Genomic DNA, 21,838 nt, shown 5'->3' on the forward strand with positions numbered 1-21,838 from the left:
GATATAAGATATGCGCAATTACCAATAGGATCCACAAGATTCCTTCAATTTATTGAGTGCGGCGTCATACCTTTCATGTTCCTTTTATACCCAGCAAAATAAATTGGAAGTAGTGCAATGTAGACTAGTTCTTTCACGGCATGTTTTTATGCAGTTCAACCGGAGTCGTGAAAAAGGCACTCCAGTCCTCACATTTTAACCGCATTTGGATGCAATCCAAAGAATCGCATCCACTTGTCACATTTTAACAACATCCGGATGCAGTTCAGCGGAGTCTTGAAAAAGTCACTCCAATTCCCCACAATTTAACAGCATCCGGATACAGTCCAAACGGAGTCGTGAAAAAGGCACTCCATTCGCTACATTTTATTAGCAGTTGTTAGAGATCTCTACATGTACATAAATCAGTTTGTACATCTCTACAGGCAGCGGCATACATTTTCCAAAAAGAGATAAGCGTGTTAACATTTCCAAACATTTGTTAATACAAACTAAATAATATTTAATTTGTGAACATTTTCCGGTAACTCACAAGGAGAAAATTTCCGAATGGAGTGCTGTTGGAGTACATGTCGAAATCTTAATTGTTGATGGGAAGACTACACATTTAGCAGATGAAGCAAAAACAATTCAGCTTGGATTAAATGGAGAGCGGAGGAAACATCCATATTTGCGATTGAATTCAATGGAGAATTTTCATAATTTGTGTTAATGTAATAAAGTTCTTAATATTTTTGTTTTACACAAATAATGCATTTTATTTGTTCTGGCATATTTTGTAATGGCTTGCACAATTTCCGCAGAATGCCTGTATCAAAACACGTGCTTTGAACTGCCTCCTATTCTACCCCAAAGGGTTAGTTAAAATGCAATGCCAAAGGGTCAGTTAAAATGCAGTGCCGTAGGGTCAGTTAAAATGCAATGCCAAAGGGTCAGTTAAAATGCGGTGCAATGGAGTGCCTCTTTCCGGGGTCACTCCCTTGTAAAAATCATGAGTGAAAATGCATAATTTGATGCACTTCCAAATCACTTGTACATATCATTTAACTGCCTCTTTGGAGGCAAACTTTTCGCTGGGTAATTATTAATGCTGCCATTTCTGTGCTGATAGAGCATGGGAATATTTTACCAAATTGCTGTCTCAATGATGGCATAGAAAGTGATTTTGTGGAAATCAGAAAACGTTGTGGGGAAAGGCCGCCTAACCGTATCCTTTGACCGAAAACTTTTTGGTGGGAGAAGTGCTTTAAGTATTTGTTTGTGTGAACAATGGAAAATAAGATTCTCAAGTCAGACTATAGGAAAAAATAACAGAAACAAGTAAAAAAGCCTCCACCATAAAATATTCTGAACTAAAATGGAATAATTAGTTTTCATTCCTGTCCCCAACTTTAAGAGGTACGTTAAAATGTAAGATAATGTACATACATAAAATGTTTCATTCGGTAGGCCCTTTTTATGGTGCCTATATCTAACTATGTATGTTGACAATTTTTGGTGGGCTTTTAAATTTCAAATTACAGAAAGTTCGTCAAAAAAATAAAGCTAAGGTATGGAAAATCGGGAGGTTTGTTTTGGGGCTATACCAAAACATGGACCTACGTTCGGTTAAACATTTTAAGTAAAATCCTCAAAGTACCGAAAATCGGGAAGTATCGTTATATTGGAGCTATGTTGAAAATTGTTGATGCAGATGTGTGGTGACCACTACAACCATCAAAAGTCAAATTACAGTTAGTTCGGGTAAAAATTTTAGCTAAAATTGACAATTTTTAATGGAGAAGTGTTGTGACCACTTAGAACTTCAAATGTCAAATTACTGCTATGTCGGTTAATATTGTAGTTAACATCATCAAATTACTGAAAATCGGGAGGTACCGTTATATGGGAGCTTTATCAATACATCGACCTTTCTTGACAATTTTTGGTGGAAAGGTGTGGTGACCACTAAGAATTTCAAATGTTCAAATTACAGATAATTCGGTTAAAACTTGTAGGTAAAATTCTCAAAATACCGAAAATCCGTTATATGGAAATACCGAAATCCGTTATACCGAGGTACCGTTTTATGGGGCTATATCAAAACATGGACCTACGTTCATAATTATTTCGAATATAAGTTTATTGGTCACTAAGAACCCTAAATATCAAATTATAGCTATTTCGGTCTAGAAATTGCGACTTAAATCCAAATACAAAATACCTGAAATCGGGGGTTAACGTTATATGGGGGCTATTACAAAACATTGACCTATGTCCACTAGTTTTGTTATATAAGTTTATTGACACTTAAGAACCCTAAATGTCAATTTATAGCTAAATCGGTCTGAAAATATAGCTTAAAACGTCAAAATACCGTAAATCGGGGGTACCGTTATATGGGGGCTATACCAGAACGTGGACCTATGTCCACAACTTTTGTTATATACGTTTATTGACACTTAATAACCCTAAATGTCATCTTATAGCAAAATCAGTCAGAAAATATAGCTAAAAACGTCAAAATACCGTAAATCGGGGGTACCGTTATATGGGGGCTATACCAAAACGGGGACCTATGTCCACAAGTTTAGTTGTGTAAGTCTAGTGACGCTTAAGAGCCCTAAATGTTAAATTAGAGCTAAATCGGTCTGAAAATGTAGGTAAAAACGTCAAAATACCGTAAATCGGTGGTACCGTTATATGGGGGCTATACCAGAACGTGGACCTATGTCCACAACTTTTGTTATATAAGTTTATTGACACTTAATAACCCTAAATGTCATATTATAGATAAATCGGTCTGAAAATGTAGCTAAAAACGTCAAAATACCGTAAATCGGGGGATACTGTTATATAGGGGCTATACCAAAACGTGGACCTATGTCCACAAATTTTGTTATATAAGTTTATTGACACTTAAGAACAATAAATGTCAAATTATAGCTAAATCGGTCTGAAAATGTAGCTACAAACGTCAAAATAGCGCAAATCGGGGGTACCGTTATATGGGGGCTATACCAAAACTTGGACCTATGTCCACAACTTTTGTTATATAAGTTTATTGACATTTAAGAACCCTAAATGTCAAACTATAGCTACATCGGTCTGAAAATGTAGCTAAAAACGTCAAAATACCGCAAATCGGGGGTACCGTTATATGGGGGCTATACCAAAACTGGGACCTATGTCCACAACTTTTGTTATATAAGTTTATTGACATTTAAGAACCCTAAATGTCAAATTATAGCTAGATCGGTCTGAAAATGTAGCTAAAAACGTCAAAATACCGTAAATCGGGGGCTACCGTTATATGGGGGCTATATCAAAACGTGGACTGATATAGCCCATCATCGAACTTGACCTGCCTGCAAACAAGACGCAAGACGCATTTTCCCAAAATTTCAGCGTCCTAGCTCCATTTTTGTGGATGCTAGAGTGATTACCACAGACGGACGGACGGACGGACGTGCACAGATCGACTTAGAATTTTACCCTGATCAAGAATATATATACTTTATAGGGTCGCAAATGAGTATTTCAATGCGTTACAAACGGAAAAACAAACTTAATATACCATCCATACTATGGTGGAGGGTATAAAAATGGTGACAATTATATAAATAAAATAACATAGAATATGCCTGACGAACGGACGTAATCACTTGTGAAACATAGTTGATGCGGGGAACTTCGCTAGACTCCACATAATAGCTCAACTTGAAAGAACATAATATATACATATATGTAAATAAAAATGACCTTCGCCTTCATAAGAAAACAAATCCCATCTCGTTTATATAATTAGAAAGAAGTGGTCACGTGACGTAGGGGATGGAAGATACCAAGGAACGGTCCTGACCGGTTTTAACATGGCAAAGCCCAGGATTTATCTTGGTCCCTCTTTCATCTCAAGTGGACACTGACCTCCCCGTGGTGTCACCTGGGGAACTGCCTTTAACACCCGTTAAAGGTAGTGAGCTAACATGTGCCGCGCGTTCACCCATAAGAACTCCCCTAGAAAAAACAGCCTACTATGAAAAGACGAAAGAAAAGAAAAACGAACCCCTCTAAAGTTGAGAACCCCGCAAACGTTTTAAGGACCATGATCTGTGAATCTTCACCTGGAATGTTCGCACTCTTTATAGAGAAGGTGCAGTCTTCGCATTGGCAGATGTACTTGAAAAGTACAAGGCCGTAGAGTTGGGTAATCTAGTTCCTAGTTCCTTGTACTAGTTCCAAACCGTATGAGTAACATCATGAAATATAACGTGTGATAGTAAGTATACGCAGTTTGTTCAAAGAAAAAATGTGGGCCATTGGAACTGCGAAGTGAACTATATAGTTCCATATAGTTCCTTTGGCACAACTCTACAGGGCCGATATTACTGCCATACAGGAAATACGATGGATTGGGAAAGGCGTCACAACAACACCTAAAGGTGACGCACTGTATTATAGCTGCCATGACGTAAAGCATGAGTTTGGCTGCGGATTCGTAGTTAGTCGGAGGCTAAAACATCTGGTATCAAGCTTCACCTCAGTGAATGAAAGATTTGCTGCAACTCGAATAAAAGCTAAATTCTTCAACGTCAGCTTTATTTGCGCTCATGCTCCCACTGAAGTAAAGGACGAACATACCAAAGATGTATTTTACGAGCGCTTAGAAGAAACATATGACCGTTGCCCTGCCCATGACATTGAAATTATTCTAGGCGATTTTAATGCCAAATTTGTAAAGGAGAATATCTTTGGCCCAACAGTCGGGAAATTCAGTCTCCACAGTGAAACATCTGACAATGGAATGAGGCTGATAGACTTTGCAGATGCAAAAAACATGGTAGTTAGCAGTACCAGATTTAATCATCTCGATATTCATAAGGGCACCTGGCTGTCTCCAGACCAGAAAACAAGAAATCAAATTGATCATGTTGCGGTAGATGGAAGACATTCATCGAGCGTGTTGGATGTACGATCGTTCCAAGGCGCAAACACTCCTCATCCCGATAACATATCAGCTCAATGGAAAAGCATTGCCCACTCCATGCAAACAGCCGCAAAATCCATACTTGGATACCTGAGACTTCCACCAAGGTATCCATGGTATGATCAGGAGTGTCGTGCTGCCACCGAAGAGAAAAATGCGCCATATAGGGCTACTTTACAATCCGTAGCAACGCGTTGCGCACGAGAGAGATACAGGGAGAAAAGGAGAGAGGAGAAACGTCTTTTCCGCAGGAAAAAGAGAGAGAGATGGAAAAGCGGGAGTGTGAAAAAATCGAGATGTACAGGAGCCAGAATGAAGTCCGAAGATTCTACCAAAAAGTCAAGCATCAAACTGATGGCTTTGGTACAGGCACATCCTCCTGCAGAGACCAGCAAGGTAATTTGGTAACAGATACAGATAGTGTACTCAGGATATGAAAAGAAAATTTTTCAAAACTGTTGGTATCAAATAGCAGCGAAGACGACGAAGATACCACAGTCCCAATCCGAGAAGATGGTATTGAATTATACCGCCCAGCCAAGATGAGGCAAAGACAGCAATAAATCGGCTGAAGAATAATAAGGCAGCAGGAGCCGATGGCTTACCTGCCGAGTTGTTCAAAACCGGAGGCGACACGCTGATAAGGTGTATTCATCAGCTAGTTAGCACCATCTGGCAGGAAGAACGAGTACCCGACGATTGGAACCTGAGTATGGCATACCTGCCGAGCTGTTCAAAACCGGAGGCGACACGCTGATAAGGTGTATTCATCAGCTAGTTAGCACCATCTGGCAGGAAGAACGAGTACCCGAGAGAGACAAGAAGGGAGATAAGACTGTATGCTCTAACTATAGGGGCATAAGTCTACTCCCTATTGCCTACAAGATCGTGTCAGGGATATTGTGCGAACGACTAAAGCCTATGGTCAACGAGATAATTAGACCATATCAATGCGGCTTTAGACCTGGCAAGTCCACCATTGACCAGATATTCGCCCTGCGGCAAATCCTGGAGAAGACCCAAGAGATGCAGATCGACACCTACCACATTTTTGTCGATTATAAAGCAGCCTGCGTTCAAATGTATTCCAAGGCATGTCTGAATTTGGTATCCCCGCAAAGCTCATCCGGACTTGTAAAATGACACTAGGTCCTCAGTTAAAATAGGAAAGAATCTCTCCGAAGAGTTTGGTGCCAAAAGAGGTTTCAGACAAGGAGACAGCCTTTCGTGTGATCTCTTCAACATCCTGCTGGAAAAAGTTATACTAGAGGCAAACGTCGAAAGAAGTGGCAAGATCTACACCAATAGTCACATGTTACTTGCTTATGCTGATGATATAGACATCATGGACCGATCAGCAAAAGAAGTAACTGATACCTTTATGAAGGTCGAAGGAGAATCTCCTAAAGTGGGTCTGGCGGTAAACGGTGAGAAGACCAAGTTGATGTTGTCGACGCGCAATGCGTCCATAGAGATCGGGCCAACTGTTGACGTTGGTTCCTATAATTTTGAGGTAGTAAAAGACTTCGTCTACCTCGGCACCACCGTAAACACAACTAACGACATCAGTTGTGAAATAAAAAGAAGAATTGTATTGGCCAACAGATGCTACTTTGATTTAAGTAAGCAGTTTAAAAACAAAGCCACATCTCGTCAAACAAAAATAACGTTCTACTAAACACTGATACTACCCGTGCTGATGTATGGCTCCGAAGCCTGGGTACTTGCGCAAGCAGACATGGCACGGACCAATCTGCGTTGACGGTGAATATCGACGTCGCATGAACCACGAGCTGTATCTGCTATAGAACGACATCAATATTGTTAAACGTATCGAGATGCAGCGATTGCGTTGGCTAGGCCAGATCATAAGAATGAGCGATGATAAACCCGCTAAAAAGGTGTATAAATACGGACCGCTTGGCGGTGCACGCAGAATTGGCAGGCCAAGGAATAGATGGCGCAAACAAGTGGATGATGAGATGAAATGGTGCGGTATTCCAGAGTGCGAAGCAACAAATTGAGAGAAATTGTGATCTTTTCTTAGTTCGGCCTATGGAACAAATGTTCTGTAATGGGCCAGCTAAGTATGTAAGGTCACGATTCAACCTAATACAAAGTTTCTAAAATAATAATTTTCTTTCATAGAGAATATCGATTCTTGAATCTATGCATGTTAGCTTTGAGTTCATTTCAAAGTAAGCCATACATCATAGTCGATAAAAAGTGATGACGTCTTAAACATTTTTTCTTTCTGGTGATAAAGTTTATTATATTGCAATGCAAAACGTGATCCATTGTGAGTCCAGTGAGTTATCACAAGAAAAAGGAAATACATACATATGTAGTGCCTCAATAAAACAATGAAAATAACATGTATCTTATATTTCGTACAATAAAACTAATACTTTAAGTTAGAAATTGCTGAATCCAGTAATCGATATATGTACATATGTATGTTCCGTAACGATAGAAACACTCTAGCTAAAAATTATTTTAAATTGTTTCAAGCACATCGTTCATCTTGAAATCTGAACTAATTTTAGGAGTCATTCTAACTGAAAGTTATCATGCCTACCAGCCATTTTGGATGGCCATTATCTCAGGAAGCATGTACTCGTATATTCGAAACTGATCAATGCCTGGAAAGAATATTACGATGTGTAAAGATTGTACCAAATCACATATAGCTTATTTACTCAAATTACGAAGATGTAAACGGTGAAGCATTCAGGAAACTGCAGTTATTGTCACAGAATACAATATGAATGTGCATTTGCGACTGACATCCAGTACATTACATTAAATTAAAATTTTACATCAACAACATACTTAGTCCATATTTACATTAGGCCATTTTCCTTGTGGCAATTGTCAGTTTGTCGGTGAGAGCGGATGTTGAGAGCTAAACGGTTACCACAATCACACCTCTCCCTCCTTCAAACTGACAATTGCCGCAAGGAAAAATACCTAATGTAAATATGGACTTATAGAGGGCCCAGATTTCTTCCAAATTTGGAAGACAATATTTTATATATGCTCGACATTACACACTTGTTAATAAATATAATACATTTTATGAAAGTTTCAATTTTATGTAAAGCAAGCTGGGTACGCGATTACACATGTTTTAAAAATATTTAAATCTGATTGCCATTTGGATGAAGATGGAACCGAATTCTGTTTGTCACTCTGAACCAGTGTACGTAAGAATACGTTATGAAACATTCCCAATGGTTTTGTTTCGTATTTTCCATAGGAACAATACAAAATGAAACATAACCCACGTTGACCGAACTCGATGTTTTGTTTCGTTTTGTTTACATTCGTGAATGCGAACAAAACGAATGGCGAAAAGTTTTCAATTTCTCAACAACAGATAGAAAACGAAAAAGTTCAAAACACCCAACAAACCAATTGTCTGATGTCCGACACGTCTGAACAAATTCGGAAGCAAAGTCGTTCAGATTTCGTTTCGATTTCTAAAAGATTTTTCGGAGAGGAAATAGTTCAGATTTTGTACCGACCGAAATCGGAACGAATGTCGGAAAGAAATTTCCTTTCCGAATTTCCCAAGGATTTTCTTCAGATTTCTTTACGAAATCGGACCGAAATCGATCCGATGTCGCTCCGACATTTCGTTCCGAAATTATGCCAACCACTTCATACAACGTTCGTTAAGATATCGTTACGATTTCGGATCAGATATCGGACGTATCGTCCGAATTTTGTTCCGACTTCGTTACGATGTCGGTACGATAGGTTTGCTGGGATGATACAATTACTTAGGTAGATGCTTCAGCACAGCTGATCGAATCTAAAACGTAAAAAACATGAATTTTTTGCTTCAACAACAATCAAAGTGATTCGAGAGCAGGTCTTAAAGTGAACTTATCCGAAATTTTGTGTAGGAGGTACCGTAAGGAGCGGACAAATATAGTCCATATTCGAACCTGATCTATATCTGGTAGATATATTAGGATGTGTAAAGTAAAGCAAAGTCGTTCAGATTTCGTTTCGATTTCTAAACGATTTTTCGGAGAGGAAATAGTTCAGATTTTGCATCGATTTCGTTCCGATTTCGGAACAAATGTCGCAAAGAAATTTCCTTTCCGAATTTCCCAAGGATTTTCTTCAGATTTCGTTACGAAATCGGATCGAAATCGATACGATGTCGCTCCGACATTTCGTTCCGAAATTATGTCAACCACTTCATACAACGTTCGTTAAGATATCGTTACGATTTCGGATCAGGCATCGGACGTATCGTCCGAATTTTGTTCCGATTTCGTTAAGATATCGTTACGATTGGTTTGCTGGGATGATACAATTACTTAGGTAGCACAGCTGATCGAATCTAAAACGTCAAAAAATATGAATTTTTTGCTTCAAAAAAAATCAAAGTGATTCGAGAGCAGGTCTTAAAGTGAACTTATCCGAAATTTTGTGTGGGAGGGTACCGCAAGGAGCGGACAAATATAGTCCATATTCCAACCTGATCTATATATGGTAGATACATTAGGATGTGTAAAGTATGGACCAAATCGGTCACTCTTTTCAAGAGTTATCGTACGCACAATTTTTCCGAACATTTTTGAACTCCTGGGGGGTGAAGGAGCGATATGGCCTATCTTCGAACTTTAACTAAGTTTGGCAAAATATTACTAAGGCCAAATATTGGACCGAATCGGCAGATCCGTTCGAGAGTTATCTTGTGCTCCAACAACAACACACGGTGTCATAGGGATTTTTTGAACTTTGAGGCTATTTTCTCAGGAAGTATGGACTTGCCCCTTGATGAAACTTGTACCGTCGTATGTGGGGCAGTGCATACAAGTTGTTACAACAAAAATCAAAGCGATCCGAGAGCATGTCCTAAACTGTACTTTTTTCGAAATTTTGTGTGGGAGGTACCCGAAGAAGTGGACCGATTGAGTCCATAGTGGAACCTATTCTAAGTCTGGTAGAAATTTCACGATGTGCAAAGTATGGACCAAATCGGTTACTCCCTTCAAGAGTTATCGTGCGCACAAATTCTCCGAACATTTTCGAACTTTTGTGGGGGAGGTACCTGAAGGAGTAAACCGATATAGCCCATCTTCGAACTTAAACTAAGTTTGGACAAAATATTACGATAGCCAAATTTTGGACCAAATCGGTTAATCCGTTCTAGAGTTATCGTGCGGTCCAGCCAGCCAGACAAACAGACGGAGGGACATGGCTAAATCAACTCCAAAGTGTCTGAAACGGACCAAACGTACTTGGGGTCTAAAACTATTATTTCGATGAGGCACATTTTGCCCGTAAGAAGTGTATATACCCTCGTTAGCATAAATGCTGAGGGTATAAAAAGATCAACAATTGGTGGTATTTTGCTTAAAAAATCTCAAATGCCACAAATATATAGTCACGGTGCTCTTAAATCAAATTTAATTGGAAGGTGCATACAATTGGGAAGTTTTTGCGGATTCTGAAACTACAATGTTCATAGACGAGAAAAATCAAAAAAAAAAAAAAATCGCCGGAGCGCTTTTTAAATAAATCGCGATTCAAGTTGACAGTTTTAGGGATTGTTTAGGTTTTCACGATTTTGCTTAAAAAACCGCAAGTCCTACCAAAATGAGACTGAAGAACATGTTGTAGCTATGAAAATGCTGTACAAGATTGACCTTTACAGTATTTTCGTAGGTTTTACCATTTTTGAGATATTGTAGTTCAAATTGGGACAATGCACTGACTGTATCGCCCCTTTATAAAGCAATATCATGAAGGGTGCGCCTTAACTAACTTTTAATGAAAACCGCTTACACAAGGGAAGTCTTTGTGACCTCTGAAACAACAATGTTCATAGATGAGAAAAATCCAAAAACAAGAAAAAATCACTGTAGGGATTTTTAAATAAATCGCGGTCAAAATTCACATTTTTAGGTGTTTTTTAGGTTTTCACGATTTTGCATGGAAACCGCAAGTCCAATCGAAATGGAGCTAAAGAAAGCGTTGTAGCTGTGAAAATTCTCTACAGGATTGAAGTTTATGATTTGTTCTCAGGCTGTACAATTTTTGAGATAAAGAAGGTCAGTTTACATTTTTAGGTTTTTTTTAGGGTTTCGCGATTTTGACGGCAAATCTTATTGGCATGGGACCTGAGAAAATCTTATAGCTGTGAAAATTCTCTACGAGACTGGCTTATGTAACTTTTCCTAGGTTTTACCATTTTTTTGATATATAAGGGAAATTGCAGTCATGACATAGTTTTATAAGGAAAAGATACATAATTGAATTGAATTGTCCCAATTTCAACTTCTATATCTCAAAAGTTGTAAAACCTACGAAAATATCATTAAGGTCAGTATTGTAGAGAATTTTGAATACAAACTTTGGCAACCACGCAGGCGCCATCTATACCTAAGCAACGGAAAAAATTAAAAATATGTTTTGTTATTTTTAAATGTTTCTTCCTTATAGCAATTCCCATCAATTGTTTCATATTTGCATACAAAATATGAAATTAATAACGACTTTATTCATTTTTGTGCGGTGTGCGAATATGAACTTTGCATACTGTATATCGCTTCAGAATACAAACTTAGTATACATACTTTATACAATTATTTTATTTGATTATTTCAGCATCCGTTTAAGTGCATATGGATGACATCTTTACTTAATTATTATTGTTAAATCCCCTCCCCTTGTCACATTCAGGGGATGTTCATGATAAATAGTTTTTTTTAGATTTTTTAACATTGTATTATTTCATTTAAATATCTAATTGCTGTTTTATCATTTATATAAAAAATCGTGATTTTTGTAATTGCATTTTGTTGTTGTTTTCAATTTTGCTTTTAACATCGGCCCATTAAATGTTGCACATTTCAACAAAAAATAAATAAACAAAAATGCAAAAGCTCACAATCTATAGATTGGTCTAATGCCAATTTTAATTTTCTATTCGATACATGCGAAGGTCTCGCCAAACCCAAAAATGCTTGTCATAATCGTGCCACAACAGCATTTAGCTTCGCTATAAATAATCAAGACGTCATAAATGAAATGAATATTTTATTTTTATAGTAATGTTTTTGATGTAAAATTAAAAAAAAACAGCAAATATTTATTTCAATTTAGGAATATGTTATTGCCTTGAAATATATATATCGGAGGCCCATATATAAAACAACTGTACTCAAATATACTGGAACAATAGTCAAAATATCGAAATTTTTTTAAATTTATCAAAAACAACCTTTATCTGCTTTTATTATTGACCAAAACCAAACCGAAGAATAAGTTCTTGGAAATTCATGTTATTTCAAGTCACTTGAATTTCTATTTTAGGTCAATTGCACCTGATTCATATCGATTTTGTCCCACACTTCCCCCCGCAGTTGTGGCTCCAAATGATCTATTTTTAATTGAATTAAATTTTAATTTATAATAACCCCCACACAACACTCAATCGTGATGTGTGTTTATTAAAATGTAATGACATTTATTTATTTTTTTATTTTCTATTTTCAGTTCATATGTTTAAGTGGTAAGTCAAGTCGACAAGTTGACACGCAATATTTTAAGAATACTATGGCGATACATCATCGCAAGGATATTAAAATAGGGGTAATTATCGGCAGGAGAAAATGGTTTATTTTTCTACACAAACAAACACTTAAAAGTGTCACATGTTAGTGACATTTAAAATTCAAACTTAATTCTTTTTAATTATACAAAAATGGTAGGAGGAATGTGTTGATGACATGTAATTGGGAAATTAAAATAGATTGTTGATATGTGTTTTTAATAAAGGGGTTATCATGTTTTTTTATTTTCATTTAATTATTATTTTATATATATATGTTTTAATTTTTTACATATCTACGTTTTCCTATAGTTGCCACGGATGACTTTAATCTTTCAAAAATAGGCTTTGTCTCATTCCGATCTATCAAATCCTTTGACCTTAATTACCATATTTATTTGCATTCTATCCTCGTTGCTTACAGCAAACGTGGCTATAAGATGACTTAACTCTGTCGACATCGAATGCATACATTGGAATCATTAACACATTTATACATGCAATGTATTGTGAATCCATACAACTAACCCAGCAAACCTGCCAGACCTAAAATAGTCTTCGAAAAAATAATGCTTAAACAAGCAATATTATCTATGATATTCTTTGAAAAAATATTATTAAAAAAAAATCCACGCCTATGATAGTCTTTGAAAAAATATTATTAAAAAAAATCCACGCCTATGATAGTCTTTGAAAAAATATTATTAAAAAAAATCCACGCCTATGATAGTCTTTGAAAAAATATTATTAAAAAAAATCCACGCCTATGATAGTCTTTGAAAAAATATTATTAAAAAAAATCCACGCCTATGATAGTCTTTGCAAAAATATTATTAAAAAAATCCACGCCTAGGAGAGTCTTTGAAAAAATATTATTAAAAAAATCCACGCCTATGATAGTCTTTGAAAAAATATTATTAAAAAAATCCACGCCTATGATAGTCTTTGAAAAAATATTATTAAAAAAATCCACGCCTAGGATAGTCTTTGAAAAAATATTATTAAAAAAATCCACGCCTAGGATAGTCTTTGAAAAAATATTATTAAAAAAATTCACGCCTAGGATAGTCTTTGAAAAAATATTATTAAAAAAATCCACGCCAATGATAGTCTTTAAAAAAAATATTATTAAAAAGTCCACGCCTATGATAGTCTTTGAAAAAATATTATTAAAAAAATCCACGCCTATGATAGTCTTTGAAAAAATATTATTAAAAAAATCCACGCCTATGATAGTTTTTGAAAAAAATATTATTAAAAAAATCCACGCCTATAAAATCTTTGAAACAATATCATTAAAAAAATCCACGCCTATGATAGTCTTTGAAAAAATATTATTAAAAAAATCCACGCCTATAAAATCTTTGAAACAATATCATTAAAAAAATCCCCGCCTATGATAGTCTTTGAAAAAATAATGCTTTAACAACCACGCCTATGACATTGCAAATGTTTGGCCGAATTCTTTCCACTTTCTGATAGTTTGGTTTGCTGGGTATAATAACATACTCACAGACATTCTCATACACACTTAGCCACGTTACATGCACTTTCAGTTAAAAGCATCCTTGTCGTGTTGTGTGCATCACAGCGATATGAATGTATCCTTGAAATGTATACTCATTTACACAGCGTATATAGTGTGTATTTTTATACACATTTACATATTTATATATGGAAAACTACCCAACTCCAAGACATTTACAAAACGCCTCAATAAAATAAATGGCAAGCCCTTTCTTCTTCTGCCTTTATTTCTTTATTTTGTTTGTTTAGTTTAATGTATTCCGCCGTTGTCGTCTGCATTTCCTTTAGGTGTCGTCGCCTTTTTTATGAGAGTCAGACATGTGTTTAGCAAAGTTTAGCCGGGGGATTGTCAGGGGAGGTCAATAACACAAATCAATAGGGGTTACATTTACAAAAAAAACTGGTTTTATTATAAAGAATATTTTTTTTTGTTATTTTTATTGGTTGTAAAATTCTAACACAGAAATTCAAACACATTTCCACGAATATTTCGCATACATTTTCATACTATATTTCCTGCTATTTTCAATTTCCTTTAACATTACCAATATTTGTAGTTTATTTGTGGAATTTTTTATATTATTCTATTTTGAGTTTTTTACATATTAATAATTTTTAATTGGGTTTTTTGCACATTATCTTCTATTTGTTTATATTTTATATTAGTTTCCTTTTTGTTTATTCTTCGAACCTGCGACAAACACTAACCGTTACTCTCAACAATGTTGATTAACGTCTTTACCCGGCAAAAGCTATTTACAGATTAACATCCCCAAGCTAGGCGGCCATATCCAACAACATAGCATGCTGCTGGAAATTTAAGAGAGTGCGCAACAGAGAAATTTTTGATACCCGCAGAGAGAAATGTTAACTGCAAAGGGTAACACAAATTCAAAACACCGACAAAAAATGTGGTTCGTTAACTGTTAGATACGAATTTAAACGGCAATAAAAACCGTTTAATCGGTTTTGGTTTTGTTGGACCTAGACCCAGCCTCCCATATACATACGAGTATCGGTCATTTACTCGAAAGTTTTACTCAAAACAATTTTTAAGCAATATTTTTTGAAGACTTCAAAGACTATCATAGGCGTGGATATTTCTAATAATATTTTTTCAAAGACTATCATAGGCTTGCATTTTTTAAATAATATTTTTTCAAAGACTATCATAGGCGTGGATTTTTTAAATAATATTTTTTCAAAGACTATCATAGGCGTGGATTTTTTTAATAATTTTTTTTAAAGACTATCATAGGCGTGCATTTATTAATTATATTATTCAAAGACTGTCATAGGCGTGGATTTTTAAATATTATTTTTCAAAGACTATCATAGGCGTGGATTTTTTTAATAATATTTTTTCAAAGACTATCATAGGCGTGGATTTTTTAATAATATTTTTTCGAAGACTATCATAGGCGTGGATTTTTTAATAATATTTTTTCGAAGACTATCATAGGCGTGGATTTTTTTAATAATATTTTTTTCGAAGGCTATCAAAGGCGTGGATTTTTTAAATAATATTTTTTCAAAGACTATCATTGGCGTGGATTTTTTAATAATTTTTTTTCAAAGACTATCATAGGCGTGGATTTTTTAAATAATATTTTTTCAAAGACAATCATAGGCGTGGATTTTTTAATAATATTTTTTCAAAGACAATCATAGGCGTGGATTTTTTAATAATATTTTTTCAAAGACAATCATAGGCGTGGATTTTTTAATAATATTTTTTCAAAGACAATCATAGGCGTGGATTTTTTAATAATATTTTTTCAAAGACAATCATAGGCGTGGATTTTTTAATAATATTTTTTCAAAGACAATCATAGGCGTGGATTTTTTAATAATATTTTTTCAAAGACAATCATAGGCGTGGATTTTTTAATAATATTTTTTCAAAGACAATCATAGGCGTGGTTTTTTTAATAATATTTTTTCAAAGACAATCATAGGCGTGGATTTTTTAATAATATTTTTTCAAAGACAATCATAGGCGTGGATTTTTTAATATATTTTTTCAAAGACAATCATAGGCGTGGATTTTTTAATAATATTTTTTCAAAGACAATCATAGGCGTGGATTTTTTAATAATATTTTTTCAAAGACAATCATAGGCGTGGATTTTTTAATAATATTTTTTCAAAGACAATCATAGGCGTGGATTTTTTAATAATATTTTTTCAAAGACAATCATAGGCGTGGATTTTTTAATAATATTTTTTCAAAGACAATCATAGGCGTGGATTTTTTAATAATATTTTTTCAAAGACAATCATAGGCGTGGATTTTTTAATAATATTTTTTCAAAGACTATCATTGGCGTGGATTTTTTAATAATTTTTTTTCAAAGACTATCATAGGCGTGGATTTTTTAAATAATATTTTTTCAAAGACAATCATAGGCGTGGATTTTTTAATAATATTTTTTCAAAGACAATCATAGGCGTGGATTTTTTAATAATATTTTTTCAAAGACAATCATAGGCGTGGATTTTTTAATAATATTTTTTCAAAGACAATCATAGGCGTGGATTTTTTAATAATATTTTTTCAAAGACAATCATAGGCGTGGATTTTTTAATAATATTTTTTCAAAGACAATCATAGGCGTGGATTTTTTAATAATATTTTTTCAAAGACAATCATAGGCGTGGATTTTTTAATAATATTTTTTCAAAGACAATCATAGGCGTGGATTTTTTAATAATATTTTTTCAAAGACTATCATAGGCGTGGATTTTTTAAGCAATATTTTTTCAAAGACTATCATAGGCGTGGATTTTTTTAATAATATTTTTTCAAAGACTATCATAGGCGTGGATTTTTTAATAATATTTTTTCAAAGACTATCATAGGCGTGGATTTTTTAATAATATTTTTTCGAAGGCTATCATAGGCGTGGATTTTTTTAATAATATTTTTTTTAAGACTTTCATAGGCGTGGATTTTTTTAATAATATTTTTTCAAAGACTATCATAGGCGTGGATTTTTTAAGCAATATTTTTTCAAAGACTATCATAGGCGTGGATTTTTTTAATAATATTTTTTCAAAGACTATCATAGGCGTGGATTTTTTAAGCAATATTTTTTCAAAGACTATCATAGGCGTGGATTTTTTAAGCAATATTTTTTCAAAGACTATCATAGGCGTGGATTTTTTAACCAATACTTTTTCGAAGACTATCATAAGCGTGATTTTTTAATAATATTTTTCAGAGACTATCATAGGCGTGGATTTTTTTAATAATATTTTTTCAAAGACTATCAGAGGCGTGGATTTTTTAACCAATATTTTTTCAAAGACTATCATAGGCGTGGGTTTTTTAACCAATATTTTTTCGAAGACTATCATAGGCGTGGATTTTTTTAATAACATTTTTTCAAAGACTATCATAGGCGTGGATTTTTTCACCAATATTTTTTCAAAGACTATCATAGGCGTGGATTTTTTCACCAATATTTTTTCAAAGACTATCATAGGCGTGGATTTTTTCACCAATATTTTTAAAACGACTCTCATGCAATTGGACTATCTTATTTTTTCAACGTTTCTCATACACTTGGGTTATCATATTTTTTCGAAGACTATCATAAGCGTGGATTTTTTCACCAATATTTTTTCAATGACTCTCATACACTAGGGCTATCATTTTTTTTAGAAATCTTCCACAGGCCTTAAATTACATTTTTCTCTGGGACTTCCGCAGGCATAGAATTTTCAAACAATATTTTTTCTGGGACTTCCACAGGCGTAGAATATTTAAACAGACGCATGGATTTTTTAAGTAATATTTTTCTGGGTCTTTCACTGGCGTATCATTTTTAAATCGTGCAATGGTATGCAAACCTTACACGCTAAAGGTCGTGGGTTCGATTCTCCGGCCAGGCAACATCAAAAATTTCAACGGTGGCAAAATACAACTCAGTAATGTTGGCAACATTTCCTGAGTAATTTAACCATGTAAAACTTCTCTACAAGTGGTGTCTTAGGATACCCCGTTCGGACTCGGCAATAAACAGTATGTCCCTTATCATTGAGCTAATATGAATCGGGGTGCAATTATTGATATGAACGGAGTTTCCCTTGTCCCGTATGGAATGTTTGTGGAACAATTATTATATCATTTATAACTATATTTTTCTGGGACTTCCACAGACGTACAATTCTTAAACAATATTTTTTTCTGGAACTGAACAATATTTTTCTGGGACTTCAACTGGCGTAGAGTTTTCAAACAATTTTTTTCTGGGGCTTCCAAAGGTGAAGAATTTTTAAACAATTTTTTTTCTGGTACTTCCTCAGGAGTAGAATTTTCAAACAATATTTTTCTGGGACTCCCACAGGCGTAGAATTTTTAAACAATATTTTTGATACCCGCAGAGAGAAATGTTAACTGCAAAGGGTAACACAAATTCAAAACACCGACAAAAAATGTGGTTCGTTAACTGTTAGATACGAATTTAAACGGCAATAAAAACCGTTTAATCGGTTTTGGTTTTGTTGGACCTAGACCCAGCCTCCAATATTTTTCTCTGGTTCTTTCTCCCACTGTCGTAGAATTTTTAAACAACGTTTTTCGCAATATTCTGGGGACTTCCGCAACAGGACATAGTTAGTTGGAGAATCTTTGTTGAATCCTAAATTTGATTAAAATATTAAAAATGTAATATATTGCAACATTTGTATTTGTTGTACCTCTAGAGTAGCACAATTTGGTGGAACTAAATAAAAATGTTTCCCCGAAATTTCCAAAAACCCCAATTAAGTGGTGTTCCGGTAGTATTTAAAGTGTGGCCCCTACTTGCAAAACCCAATTAAAGCCATTTTTCCTGATTTTTTCCAAGAAAACTATGAACAGTTTTTAGCAGCTGTTTTTATTCCCTCAGCATTTATGCTAACGAGCGCCTAATCGAAATAATGGTTTTAGACCCCAAGTATGTTTGGACAAAATGTGTTTCAGACAATTTGGAGTCGATTTAGCAATGCCCGTCCGTCTGTCTGTCTGGCTGGTGCGCACGATAACTCTCGAACGGATGAGCCGATTTGGTCCAAAATTTGGCTTTCGTAATATTTTGTCCAAACTTAGTTTAAGTTCGAAGATGGGCCATATAGGTCTACTCCTTCAGGTACCTCCCCCACAAAAGTTCGAAAATGTTATGTCCATACTTTGCACATCGTGAAATTTGTACCAGGCATAGTTGAGGTTCCAATATGGATTCTATCGGTCCAATCTTCCGGGTACCTCCTACACAAAATTTCGGTAAAGTTCACTTTAGGGCCTGCCCTCGAATCGTTTTGATTTTTGTTGTAACAACTTGTGTTCACTGCACCGCATACGACGGTACAAGTTTCATAAGGGGCAAGTCCATACTTCCTAAGAAAATATCCTGAAAGTTGCAAAAAAATTCCTATGACACCGTGTGTAGTGATTAGACCACAAGATAACTCCCGAATGGATCGGCCGATTCGATCCAAAACTTGGCCTTCGTAATATCTTGTACAAACATAGTTTTAGTCTGAATATAAGCCATATCGCTCCACTCCTGCAGGTACATCCCCTACAAAAGTTCAAAAATGTTCGGAAAAATTGTGCGCACGATAACTCTTGAAGGTATTTACCGATTTGATCTATACTTTACACACCCTAGCATATCTGCCAGATATAGATCAGGTTCGAATAAGGACTATATTTGTCCACACCTTCGGGTATCTCCCACACAAAATTTCGGATAAGTCCGCTTTAAGCCCGAAAGGTGTAAAAAGCCCCTATGGCAGCATATGTAGTGGCTGGAGAGCATCGATAACTCTCGAACTGATCAACCGATTTGGTCCAAAATGTGTCCTTCGTCATATTTTTTTCAAGCTAGTGGGCGCTATATTTATCGATAGTGATATCCAAAATAAGATCCGTAATGGACTATGGCGGTTCATTCCCTTAAATACCTATTCCGAAACACTTTTGAACTGTAATCCTAATCCACATTTTTGTTAGTCACAGTCAGAAAAGACCCTAAATACATTTGATCCGTAAATGAAAGTTTCGATTCACATAGGCTGAGAGTATATCTCTGTCGGCAAAGCCGACTGATACTTTTTTACTCGTTTTTTTTTTTATTTTTTACTTTAAAAGTTATGTTTTTTGGTCATAAAACGGACATAAAAATTTTAAAAATAAAATCAATCGATGAAGGACTAGTTTTTAGGTCCATGATAAGCCCACAAAATTGTATGACAATCGGTTTATTTGTTTTTGAGCTAGAGTTGGCACCGTTTTCAGTTTCTATTTTACATACAAATCACAATGAATTTTTCCCTTCAAAAACTCATATCTGAGGCAATTTTCTTCTGATCAAATTGAAAATTTTACCACATAATCTATGATACTTATATTTTAAAATAGGACTGTAAAAATATTTTCGATTTTCTGAAATTTTAAAGTGGGGGTCACCCCTTAGATTATTATGGATTTTATTCATTTAGACTGTCTTGATTGCATCTGTCAGTGGAGTAATTAGACCCCATGTGTATGATACCTACCCCACAAACGGCTAAAATGTACGCTGAGAACTTCCAAAAATTGACATCTTAAAAAATGGACCACCCACTTTGCGGGCGGTTTTTAGCTTTGATTTTTTTGCTTATTTAAAATTGCTTACAGCAGCACTTAGTCTATGACAATTTAACACATTCGACACCAATTTCATACAATGGACACATTAACACATATACTAGGCACATAGACACACTCACTAATCAACATGCATTCCTATGTACACTTAATGTTAAGAGCATCCTTGTTGTGATGTATCACACAGCGCCATGAATCTTATATCCTTGAAATGTATACTCATTTGCACATTATGTACATATGTGTGTATGTACATGCGTACATTCATAAATACATATTCTTCTTTTTTAATATAAACTGACATTTACAGAAATGGACACACACACTCACTCTCTAAGCACTAAAGGTAAAATGGCAAATCCTTTCTTTTTGTATGCCTTTATTTTTTGTTTTGTTGCTTCGTTAAATGCACTTTTGTTGTCGTCTGCATTTCCTTTATACATTAGGCAATAAACAACAGACATATTAACATGGAAAGAATCAAAAAAGGGCTGGCGGAAGGGGAGGTCAATAACACAAATCAAAGGAGGGTTGCAATTTAAAACAGAAAAAGTGTTGCTTACAGAAAGGACATGTCTCCTTCTCGGGTTTTAAAAGGCAAAAACAACAAATAAATTTACACACACTCACTGGCACTGATAACTAATAGTAGTAGAAAAAGGTTAAATAGACAAAAATTTACAAATTCGCACAGTTGTTTTATAGAATTTCTTACTTTTCTGGTAAGGGAAATATTCGTTTTCTTCAAAATTTTTCCTTTATTTGTTTTAGTTAAGGTCCTTTCTTTTAAATACAATTAAAATTTTATATCTATTTTTGTTAGTTTTGTGTTTCTTTTTTTTGCAATAATAAACGACAATAACCGCGCAGTGCCGCAAAATTTCCACAAACGTCTTTATCCGGCGAGAGCTGTTTGCAAATTGTCAGGCCCAGCTAGGAATTTATCAACAACAAAACATGTTGTATGCGCCCATCTAAGAGAACGTCAAAGAGAATTGAGAGTTAAAGAGAGAGAAAGAACAAAGGTATCACAATTTCACACAATCAACAACTGTTTTCAACATTTAGGGGTGTTAAGCAATTTTAAGGAAACCCGTGTATTTGGATTTTATTCGATATGGAAATTTAACAC

General features: G+C 35.0%; 1 protein-coding gene across 8 annotated transcripts in view; it reads right to left on the bottom strand.

Moving 5' to 3' along the window:
* Window positions 1–21,631, bottom strand: part of LOC141403587 (uncharacterized) — a 68,458-nt gene extending 46,827 nt beyond the window's left edge. For 2 of the 8 annotated variants that reach the window (XM_073986249.1, XM_073986244.1), the window contains exon 1: window positions 21,422–21,631. The gene's annotated coding sequence lies outside the window, so the exon portion shown is untranslated. Of the gene's footprint in view, window positions 1–14,528; window positions 14,841–21,421 lie in introns of those variants that run through there. The other 6 variants (XM_073986252.1, XM_073986247.1, XM_073986253.1 and 3 more) reach the window with 4 other exon arrangements.
* Window positions 21,632–21,838: the final 207 nt, after the last annotated feature.

This window comes from Musca autumnalis, unplaced genomic scaffold (genome assembly GCF_047663935.1).
Source record: "Musca autumnalis isolate F117 unplaced genomic scaffold, ASM4766393v1 scaffold_4, whole genome shotgun sequence".
Classification (NCBI taxonomy): Eukaryota; Metazoa; Arthropoda; class Insecta; order Diptera; family Muscidae; genus Musca; species Musca autumnalis.